Source organism: Erinaceus europaeus, chromosome 16 (assembly GCF_950295315.1).
Source record: "Erinaceus europaeus chromosome 16, mEriEur2.1, whole genome shotgun sequence".
NCBI classification, from domain to species: domain Eukaryota; kingdom Metazoa; phylum Chordata; class Mammalia; order Eulipotyphla; family Erinaceidae; genus Erinaceus; species Erinaceus europaeus.
The window spans coordinates 60,454,277-60,466,689 of NC_080177.1; positions in this window are offsets into that span (position 1 = coordinate 60,454,277).

Genomic DNA, 12,413 nt, shown 5'->3' on the forward strand with positions numbered 1-12,413 from the left:
AGGAGGAGAAGACAAGAGAGGGGGAAAGAAAAATAGACACCTGCAGACCTGCTTCACCGCCTGTGAAACAACTCCCCTGTAGGTGGGGAGCTGGGGGCTCAATCCGGGATCCTTAAGCTGGTCCTTGAGCTCTATGCCATGTGAGCTTAACCCTCTGTGGCTACCGCCGACCCCCAAGATATCAATACTATTACGAGCTTAATTGCAGCATCAAAAAAAATCATTATGTTGAAGTCCTAATCTCCAGCATAACTATATAGTTATGAATTGCTTAATCACTGGCACACAGTCCAAGAATGTGCCACTAGATGACTTCACTGTACACATTGAGTCCATATATTATAGCCTGCTGGGACCACTTTTGTACAGAGGTTCATCACCAACTAAAATGTCCTTAAGCAACGAATATTTAGAGACAGGACCTATAAGAAGGTAATTAAGATTAAATGAATTCATAAGATTGAGGCCTTGACTGGAAAGAATTAGTGTCCTTATAAAAAGAAAGCTTATGGGAGTCAGGCGGTAGCGCAGCTGGTAAAGCGCACGTGGCGCAAAGCACATAAGGTTTCTGGTTCGAGCCCCCGGCTCACCATCTGCAAGAGAATTGCTTCACAAGCAGTGAAGCAGGTCTGCAGGTGTCTATCTTTCTCTCCCCCTGTCTTCCCCTTCTCTCTCCATTTCTCTCTGTCCTATCCAATAATGACGACATCAATAACAACAATAATAATTACAGCAACAATGAAAAAGAACAAGAGCAACAAAAGGGAAAGTAAATAAATAAACTTTAAAAAAATTTTTTTAAAAAAGAAAAAAAAAGAAAGCTTACGGGGGGCAGGTGGTAGCACAGCGGGTTAAGTGCACATGGCACAAAGCGCAAGGACCAGCCTAAGGACCCCAGTTCGAGCCCCAGCTCCCCATCTGCAGGGGGGAGTGTCGCTTCACAAGGGGAAAGGCAGGTCTGCAGGTGTCTATCTTTCTCTCCCCCTCTCTGTCTTCCCCTTACTCTCTCCATTTCTCTCTGTCCTATCCAACAATAATGATAGCAATAACAAGAATAACAAGGGCTACAAAAAGAAAAAAACAGCCTCCAGGAACAATGGATTTGTAGTGCAGGCAACAAGTCCCAGCAATAACCCTGGAGGCAAAAAAAAAAAAAAGCTTATATTCTGTTCCTGTGTGCCATGTGAAGACACAGCAAGAAGGTAGACAACTATAAATCAGCAAGATGGCTCTTATCCTCTCCCTCTCCCCCTCTTCCTCTCAGTTTCTATCCTATCAAAAAATTAATTAATTGATTAATCAAAAAAATGTCCACTGGATGTGTTATACAGGCATCAGGCACCAGCAATAACTTTGGTGATAATAGAAGTAAATAAATTCCCTAAAGGAGTGAGTATCCTTATTTTCTTCAAGAAATCACCCTTTGGGCCATAAAGATAGCATATTGGTTATGCAAAAGACCTTAATGCCTGAGGTTAAATACCCTGAACTACCATAAACTAGAGGTAAGAAGTGCTCTGACTTAAAAAAAAAAAAAAGTCCTTTGTTCTCTAGCCATGTGGTTTTAGTGAACTTATTACAACTCTAGTTACACAGACTATGGAGGTGTCTCTAAATGACTCAAATAACATCATATCTCATCCCTGTAGCTATACTGATTACTTCCAGAATGACATATGATCTAGACAGAAGGAAAGAAATGTGGTTAGTCTTCCTCTTGAATTAGTTTTCAAGGAAATGAAGACACAAAGCAAGACAGTAGAACTGATACCCAGAATTAGCAAGCCCAGAGACAGATCCTCCTGGTAATCTTGGAGCACTGGAAGCTCAGCCTACCTGTGGACTTACAAAACGCTCCCATCTTGTTTATATTTTTTATATTTTATATTTTTCTGGGATGAGTTTTGTAGCACTTGCAATCTAGACAATCCTAATAGACACATGCTACACTTGACCTGTTCTCCTGTTTTTCTAGACTAAGTCAGGCTGGGTCAGAGGAGCCGTGGGTGTCTCCACATTCAACCTCTTCCCAAAGTAACTGGATTTTCACTGATAGGTCAAAAAACTTCCCTGGTGCCTCTGATTAACCGATCTAGCTTACAGCTTCCCTTGCCTGAATGTGTTTCCAGTGTCAGGAGGGCAAGATGCCCATTGTGGGGTAGCTGGAGGGAAATCCCTGGGCTTGAATCTCAGACTTATTGATGTGGTAACATATTTCCACTCTCCTTTTTTTTTTTCTTCACTGTTTGTCAATATTTACCTACTCAAAACCAAGAAAGGGGTATCTTGAGAACTGGGTAGGACTGCAGAGATTAGTTACATAGTCCTTGAAGAAGGCTGAGCAGTCATGCTGGCTCTTTCCTATACTGCCCTGCAGTCCAAGATAAAGTAGTTATGGTCATATCCTACTCTTCTCCAGCACCATTCATATCTTTGTGGTCACAGGCTGATGCTATAAGCTGAATTTTGTCCCCCCACCAAATTCATATGTTCAAGCCCTAAAGCCCATTATTACTATATTTGGATATTGGGCCTGTAAGAAGGATATTATAGGACCTACATTAAAGGTTAGGTGAATTCAGAAGGGTAGAGTCCTAATCTGATGGGACTGAGAGATACTGGAGCTCTATCCATACATGCACTAAGAAGACATCATGGAGAAACACAGAGAAAGAAAAGAGCTGTCAGCAGAAACTAAATCAGCCAAACTTTTATCTTAAGCCTCTGGTTTCCAAAAGTGTGAGAAAATTAATTAAGCCAACTAGTCCAAGGTATTTTGCTATGGTATCTGAGCAGACTATTAAATAGGGGATTATATTTATACTTACCCATAGTTAATTGGGAGTAAACTGTGATGAAGTACTCCAAAAAGTTATCACAATCTTAACCTACATTAAAAATAAATAAATAACATAACATAACATATAACAAAATATCTCACTTGGTAGAATGCACAAGGATACAGGTTTGAGCCCTTGGTCATCATTCAGGAGCACCATGCAAAGGAGAAGCTTCACAGCATGCAGTATAGCAGTGCTTTAGAGAGAGAGAGAGAGAGAGAGAGACTCTATCATCAAGGGAAAAGAGAAGTCCACTGGAGCAATGGAATAGCCCTAGCAAAGCCTTGGTGGCAAGAAAAAGAAACTATTTCTAAATGAAAAAAAAATTGTTCATGAATAACTATTGTCATGTTTCACTCTTTTACACATAAAGTAAAACAGAGGGAAACTGAAATTGCTGGCCTGGAAAAAGAAGGTAGTAGTTTTCAAATTGCAGAGAAATATTTTGATAATCTAACTTTCTAGATACCTCAAAAACTAGAAGTTCAGGGACTAGCAGATATCTCACTTGGTAGAGTGTGTTCTTCACCATGCATGGGACCCTGAGTTCTAGTCCCAGAACCACATGGGATGGCAGAAGAGAAACTGTTCCTCTCCACCTCTCCAAAATTTAAAAAAAATAAATAAATAAAAATAAATGTTCCTGGGAGACCACTCTGAGGCCCATACGTGCATTGAAAGAAAGAAAGAAAGAAAGAAAGAAAGAAAGAAAGAAAGAAAGAAAGAAAGAAAGAAAGAGCACAGCGGGTTAAGCGCAGGTGGCACGAAGTGCAAGGACTGGTGTAAGCATCCCAGTTTGAGTCCCTGGCTCCCCACCTGCAGGGGAGTCGCTTCACAGGCGGTGAAGCATGTCTGCAGGTGTCTATCTTCCTCTCCCCCTCTCTGTCTTCCCCTCCTCTCTCCATTTCTCTCTGTCCTTTCCAATAACAATGACAACAATAGTAACTACAACAAAAAAACAAGGAGAACAAAAGGGAATAAATAAATATTTTTTTAAAAAAGAAAGAAAATCTAGACTAGACTATCAGTAGAAAAAGAAAAGGGGACTTGAACTTAATATTAGAAAGCTATCATAGAGTTGATAAAAGGTTTACATCACTAGGCCATAAAGTACCATGCTACTCAAGACAGACATGCAGAAATTGAGCAAGCATCCATCAGAAGTTTGAAGCAAGTAATTCTCACTGTGAGTCACAAGGCTGAACTATAAAATCTCTATTTCTTCTTGCAACATTATGGTCTTAGAAAACCATGTTTAATAACATTCATTATTAAGAGCCACCTTGCTAATCTCAAGTGCTAGTCACTTACAAATTGTGTGGCTGTAAATAAGCCACTTTAAACCATCTTGCTTCAGTTTCCTCATCTGGAAAAATTAGGTCACAAAGTCTAAGTAAGTTCTATACTGTGGTTAAATTAGTTGACATGTGTAAAAAGCTAGAACAAAACCTGTCCCCTGCAATAAGAGTTACTTAGTTATTATGATTAACTGTGGAATGGCAATTTTTTAATGTTCATCTCATTAAAACTAAAGTAGAATACAAAACTATATATACAATAGTTCTCAAGACTATTATTATATGAAAGAAAAAGCAAGCAATTACAGTTTCCAACTTTTGAGTTCCTACTGCAAACTAGACACTTAATATACATCTCTAATTTTCTAGTAATCAACAAGATGGATATTATCATTCTCATTTTAAATGACAGAATGAAAAAAAATTTTCAGATTATGTAATTTGCAGCTAGTTACAAGACAAGATTAGAATCCCCCTTTGTCATACCCCAAAGGGTAGTTTCTTCCCATTCTAATATCTCAGAATTCCTGTTCCTTTCTGCTATGTAATTTCACTCTTGCCACAGGTGTGGTACACAGAGAAGAACCGGGTGGAAGTTGAACATTAGTCTCGGGAGCCATGTGACCTGGCATCAAGAGATCATTCATTTAGTTACTATGTGATATTAGATAAGTTATTTATTCAGGTCTCAGCTCCTTTATTACAGAATGAAGAGGATTATAATAGTGTCTTTACACAGAAATAACTGGCACAGCAATAAAGAGGTGTCAATAATGAATAAAAGTCATTTTTCTACTAGGTCAACTGGTTGTGTTGATATGACATGTTAGCATTTCTCTAAAATAAAAAACTACATAGCATATTTCCACAAAATTGAATTTTCCTAACACTGAGCTCTTAGGGAAAATCATCAGATTTCTGTTACCCCTGTAGAACTCATATATCCAGTATGTCTTAGTGCTAATGACTCAGTCTTAATCACAAAAAACCAGGTCCTTAGTTGTCCCTTTTCTGCTCACCTACATTACTGGAGGTGGTGGTGGCTATCGGTCCTGTGTTCCAGATAAGGGCATTACCAAGTCTCAGTTTCCATGATTCCAGGCCAACTACAAATCAGAGTGTATAGTCGTTACAGAAATGCTACTTCCTCCATTCTAAAGGTGGTGCAGAGAGCGACTTGCAATCCTGAGGCCCCAAGTTTGATCCCAGGCACCATATATGCCAGAGTGATATTCTGGTTCTCTCTAATTAATTAATTAATTTAAAATATCTAAACAAAAAAAAACTACATCATATATATATGTATATATTCCATTTTATCCAATTGTCATGTTTTTGCCTTGTACCCCTTTCAATGCCTGCTAATGATCTTCCAAACAAATTTGCTATAAGCACTTTTCCGAGCCACTGTTCATTGTTTTTCCATTACATAGTCCCTGATGGTAGCTAAGTAAACTTCACTCTTGTCCCTACTATGGCCAGGAGACAAGACTATGTCCTTGAACTAAAATAATAATAATAGCAACAATAATAATAACAATAATGTGGGAGGGTCGGTAAAGATTGAGTGCTTATTTTCTTCTCTTTCTCTCCCCATCTTCAGCCTCAGGTTAGATATCTAAGAACATCGTCACACATACAATGGGGTTTTACCAGCCAGAAGGTCCAAATTCCATGCCAAAATTGGAGCCCCCATATGGCAAAAAGGGCTGCTGCCATGGGACAGCTGCTAAGCTGAGGCAAAATTCTGTTTGGAACACTGACGGCCGTGAGGGTGTCACCTCCAAGATGTTCAGGGCTCCATCTCCCCCTCCCAGTCTGCCCATTAGGCTTAGAAGCAGGCAAGTAGCATAATCACCCTTACCTCTTCTGGGTCCCTAAGGGGAGGCCTCTCCTCAGGGTGGAGCATCTGTCAGATGACTTCTAGGCATCTGGTTTTAAGCAGACTTTGTTGAAGATGAAATGGTGCCAGTATTGTAGTGTTTGCCTTCCACATGGACATTCACCAGAATAAATTACAAGAGTAGCTGAGCCCACCAAGGATCTGAGTCATACTTGGCTAAAGTGGGTTATCTGGATGCAGGCTCTTTGCTTTACCACGTTTTTTTCCGGTGGACAGTGAAGGCAGTCTTGACTTATTTTTCAGAGTTTAATCTCTTGGCAGACAAGAGTCAGCTTGCTTCCTACACACACACTTGGAAACCTAGAATTATTTTCCCTTTTCCACTCCCCTCTTTTTAATTTCTTCATGCCCTTGTTATTGATGAGATAATAAATAGTCTGTACTTCAAACTCAGTTTTTGGTTAATACTAAAGCAGCAGGAGGTTAGGCAACACTAAGGCCAAGAAGTATCCATTGTATTTAGCACAGTGGGTGTCACCAATAACCAATAACCCCCCAAAATTGTGAAGTTTATTGAATATGATCTCCTCAAGACAAAACTATTAAGAAGTTTAAATGCAAGGAATAACACAAAATAGTGAAGTTCTTATAAGATAATATGGAGGAAGTCGGGCAGTAGCGCAGCGGGTTAAGAGTGCATGTGATGCAAAGTGCAAGGACCAGAGTAAGGATCCTGGTTTGAGCCCCCGACTCCCCACCTGCAGGGGAGTCCCTTCATAAGCGGTGAAGTAGGTCTGCAGATGCCTATCTTTCTCTCCCCCTGTCCTTCTCTCCTCTCTCCATTTCTCACTATCCTATACAACGACAACAAAAAAAAAACAAGGGCAACAAAAAGGGAAAATGAATAAATATAATAAAAAAAGAAGATAATATGGAGTCAAGGGGAGGATGTTTCTTCTTTTCTTTCTTTTTGGTGATTTAATATTTATTTACAAGTTTCAAGGAAAGATGTTTATCCTTGTTTTGAATAATGGGAAATAAAAAAGCATGTTTTCAGATAATGAGCAAGAAGTAAAAAGACTAATGAACAGGGAGATCAGACAGCAGAAAGGTATATGTATGTAGTATTTGCTAACATAGGATCAACATTATATCAGAAATACAGACTGAAAGAAAAAGCACAATTCCTGGGGCCGGATGGTGGTGCACCTGGTTGAGCGCACATGTTACAAGGTGCAAGGACCCATGTTTGAGCCTCCTGGCTCCCACCCACAGGGAGAAAGTTTTGCGAGTGGTGAAGCAGGGCTGCAGGTGTCTCTCTGTCTCTCTCCATCTATATCTCCCCTTTCCCTCTTGATTTCTGGCTGTTTCTATGACCAATAAATAAAGATAATAATTTTTTTAAAAAAGTGGTCTGGGAGGTGGTACAGTAGATAAAGCATTGGACTCTCAAGCAGGAGGTCCTGAGTTTGATCTCCGGCAGCACACGTACCAGAGTGATGTCTCGTTCTTCCTCTATCTCCTCCTTTCTTATTAATAAATAAAATATTTTTAAAAAAAGAAAGAAAAATCAAACTTCCTCAGCAATGCCTAGGTAAAAAGACAAGTCCTAGAGCATACTGATATAAATTTTGGTTACGATTTAAAAAAAGTCCTGGGAGTTGGGCGGTAGCGCAGTGGCTTAAATGCACGTGGCTCAAAGCACAAGGACTGGCGGGAGGATCTTTGTTCAAGCCCCTGGCTCCCCACCTGCAGGGGAGTCACTTCACAAATGGCGAAGTAGGTCTACAGATGTCTATCTTTCTCTCCTCCTCTCTGTCTTTCCCTCCTCTCTCCATTTCTCTCTGTCCTATCCAACAACAACGACAATAATAATTACAACAATAAAGCAACAAGAGCAACAAAAGGGAATAAATAAATTAATTTTTTTTAAAAGTCCTGTTTGAATGTTTCAATGAATGATGTGTAGGGTAAGTGCAGGGTAAGCTGAGGGCATGTGAGGAGAGGAGAATTCCTCTAGTAAAGCAATTTAAAAAAGAAAGGTCAGTAAAATTTAGTTTTCTAGGAGACAGGGAAGAAAGAAATACATAACATTCTAAAAATAGAACTTTACTAACTAGTAGACATTTACCTTAGTCTCCTTTGTAGAGGTTACAGCTATCCTGGCCTCTAAGTCCATATAATATTTTTCTTCTTTTTAAATTCTGTGTAAAAATGAAACCATAAAATTTCTCACTTTTCATTGTGTTACTGAGATCAGCCTATGTTATCACACGGAGAAAGGGTCCATGTAGTAGCGAGGAAGCTGATGCAGCAGGTAAAGTGCTGGGCTTGTATGCATAAAATCTTGAGTTCAGTCCCTGGCATCACATATACCTTAATGATGCACTCCTTGGTCTCCCTCTCATTAATGAATAAATCTTCTTCTAAAAAAAAAAGGAAGACCAACTCTTCCCTACATAAGAAATGCCAAAACTGGCAGGTTAGACTGGCAGTTTGTCTGGGAACTGACACAAAAACAGAAACAAAAATCTAGGTAACAGCTGACATTATTTGATGATGCAAACAAAGAAAAGGAAGGGATAGAAAATAAGAAACAGTGTGAGAGATAGAAGATGGAAATGTAATAAACATTTGTTAATAATCTACTAGATATTAAAGTTTGACAAGATGATTCCACATTTATGTTTACTGTCTACAGAAACCCCAAAGAGGACAATGCCTCTACTATACAGAAGTAATATTCCAGTATTATCTAACAATTAGTGATATGATATAGTTATTAATCTGAGTTTAATTATTAAAATATTTTATTATTTAAAATGGAATTACCTTATAATCCAGCAATACCACTTTTGGGTATTTATCCAAAGCACATTCAAACACTAATTACAAGGGACACAGGCACCTCTATGTCCAAAGCTGCATTACTCACAATAGCCAAAGCACTGCCATAAACCAGAGGTAAGAAGTGCTCTGGTTTGAAAAAAAAAAATCCTTTGTTCTCTAGCCATGTGGTTTTAGTGAACTGATTACAACCCTAGTTACATAGACTATGGGGGTGTCTCTAAATGACTCAAATAACATCATATCTCATCCCTGTAGCTACACTGATTACTTCCAGAATGACATATGATCTAGACAGAAGGAAAGAAATGTGGTTAGTCTTCCTCTTGAATTAGTTTTTCAAGGATATGAAGACACAAAGCAAGACAGTAGAACTGATACCCAGAATTAGCAAGCCCAGAGACAGATCCTCCTGGTAATCTTGGAGCACTGGAAGCTCAGCCTACCTGTGGACTTACAAGAACTTACAAGACACTCCCATCTTGTTTATATCTTTCTGGGATGAGTTTTGTAGCACTTGCAATCTAGACAATCCTAATAGATACATGCTACACTTGACCTGTTCTCCTGTTTTTCTAGACTAAGTCAGGCTGGGTCAGAGGAGCCGTGGGTGTCTCCACATTCAACCTCTTCCCAAAGTAACTGGATTTTCACTGATGGGTCTCTACAGTCATCCTGCCAATAGAGAAACTTCCTTGGTGCCTATGATTAACAGATCTAGCTTACAGCTTCCCTTGCCTGAATGTGTTTCCAGTGTCAGGAAGGCAAGATGCCCAATGCTGGATATCTGGGGAAATCCCTGGGCTTAAATCTCAGAGTTATTGATGTAATAACATACTTCTTTTTTTTTTTTTTTCCCCTTCCAGGGTTATCACTGAGGCTTGGCGCCTGCACTACAACTCCACTGCTCCTGTGGCCATTTTTTGGATAAGACAGAAAGAAATTGAGAGGGTGTGGGGAAGGCAGAGAGGGAGAGAGAATGATAGACACCTGCAGAACTGCTTCACCACTTATGAGGTGACACCCACCCCCTGCAGGTGGGAAGCTGGGTGCTCGAACCAGGATCCTTGAGCATGTCCTTGTGTTTCATACTATGTGAGCTAAAACCCGTGCACCACTATCCAGCCCCTGTGGTAACATATTTCATCTGTCTTCCTTTTTTTTTTTTTTTTTCCTGCAATGTTTGTCAATATTTAGCTACTCAAACCCTAGAAAGGGGCACCATAGGAACTGAGCAGGATTTCAGAGATAAGTTTACATGGTCCTTGAAGAAGGCTGAGGGGCTGTACTGGCTCTTCCCCACACTGCCCTGCCATACAAGATAAAGTAGTCATGGTCCTATCTAACTCTTCCCCAGCACAGATCTCTAGCACCATTCACATCTCTGTAGTCACAGGCTAAATGCCCATTAATAGGTGACTGACTAAAGAAGCAGCCAGAAGACCTAAACGCCCATCAATATATGGACAGCCTAAATGTCCATCAACAGATGACTGGCTAACGAGAAGTTACAGGATATGTATTTCATGAAATACTATTCTGCAGTCAAAAAGGATGATATTGTGTCTTTTTGGGACAAAATGGATGGAACTGGAGATGATTATGCTTAGAAAAATAATTCTGTAGATGAAAGACAACTACCAGATGGTTTCACTCATATGTGAATCCTAGAAATTTGATTCACATGAACTTGCCAAAAATTAAAAATAATAATAGAAAAAAACTGTTTCTAAAATTCATTTAAACTATGATCGGTATCTTTGGGAGGTGAGGGGATGAGTATACAGAACACTGGCGCTGGATGTGATATGGAACTATATACACTGTAAGATTACAATCTTGTAATATACTATTGATAACAAAAAATTAATGAAAAATTCTACTTTCCATTGATCAATGAAATCAAATAATACCATAAAAACGAGAAAACAGGGGAGCCAGGCATGATGAACCCATAAAACACACATGATAAAAGCTCAAGGACCATAGTTCAATGCTCTGGTCCCCACCTGAAGAGGGGAAGCTTCAGGAGTGGCAAAGCATTGCTGCAGGTATCCTTCATTCTCCCTCTCTGTTTCCCTTTTCCTTCTTGATTTCTCTGTCTCTATGCAATAAATAAATAAATAAAATATTTTATTAAACAAAAAAATATCTTTTTACTAGTGCTTTAACAATAATTTACAAAGTTAGAATATCTTAGGGATATAGTTTCATACCCATATGTGTGTACATAAATCACCACCATTCTGTGTATCCCTCTCTTAAAAACCCATGTTTTTAAATGCATCTTTCTCTTTCTCTCCCCCTGTGTGTGTGCCATTATTAAAAATGACTAACTATGAGTACATAAAATGTTAATGTTGAGGACGCTGGATGAAGGGTTTATGAGAATTCACTGTTCAACAACTCTCTTGTAAATATAAAATTGTTTCAAGTTGAGTTTTTGTTTTTAAGATAGAGACAGAGGGGTCTGGGGAGTGATACACATGGTTAAGCACACACATTATTATACATGAGGACCCAGGTTCGAGTCCTCGCTCCCCATCTGCAAGGGGAAGCTTCACAAATGATAAAGCAGATCTACGGGTGTCTCTCTCTCTCCTTATCTCCTCCTTCCCTTTCAACTTCTGTCTTATAAAATAATTTAAAAAAAAAAAAAAAAGATGGCTAGCAGAAGTGGTGAATTCATCCTGCAGGCACCATCAAGCCCCAGCAATTACCTTGGTAGCAATATAAATAAATAGATAAGATAAGATAACATAAGATACGATACGATAAGATGAGATTAGAGGCAGAGAGATCACAGCACCAAAGTTTTCTCGGTGAGGTGACCTGGCTTGAACCTGGGTCATACATATGGCAAAGTAATACACTATCCAAGTGAGCTATTTCATTGGCCCTCAAAGTTAAGCTTTAAGAAGTGATTGTGGGGCAAAGTGGTGGCACACCTGGTTAAGCGCAAACACTACAGTGCACATGGACCTAGATTCAAGCCCCTAGTCCCTACCTGCCTGGGGAAAGCTTCATGAATGGTGAGGCAGGGATGCAGGTGTCTTTCTCTCTCTCTCCCTATCTCCCTCTCCCCTCTCAATTTCTCTCTGTCTCTATCTAGTAATAGATTAATTAATTAATTAAATTTTTAAAAAATTAAAAAAGAAAAAACGTCATTGTAACTACATGTCAGAGAACATATACCCAAACTAGGAGCTGGTGACATGGTGGACTAAAAACCCTCAGAGATCAATAAATAGGCTTAGTGATTTATATGATTTCCTGCTGTTCTTTGACCATGGATTCTAATGAGCCTAAATGCTACTCCACTCTAAAATAATTGTTTTAAAAATTGTTGTTCACCTGATAGAGCTCACACTTTACCAAATGTGAGGTCCATGTCTGAGCGCCTGGCCACCATACGGGAGCATCTGCAGGGGAAGTTCCACAAGTAGTGAAGCAGTGCTGTGCTGTCTCTCCTCTCTCTCCTTGTCTCTTACGCTCTAACTAAAAAAGAAGAAGGAGAAGAGAGTCCGCTAGGAGGGACAGGATCACTAAGAGGTAACCTTGGTGGCAAAAAAATAAATAATTAAA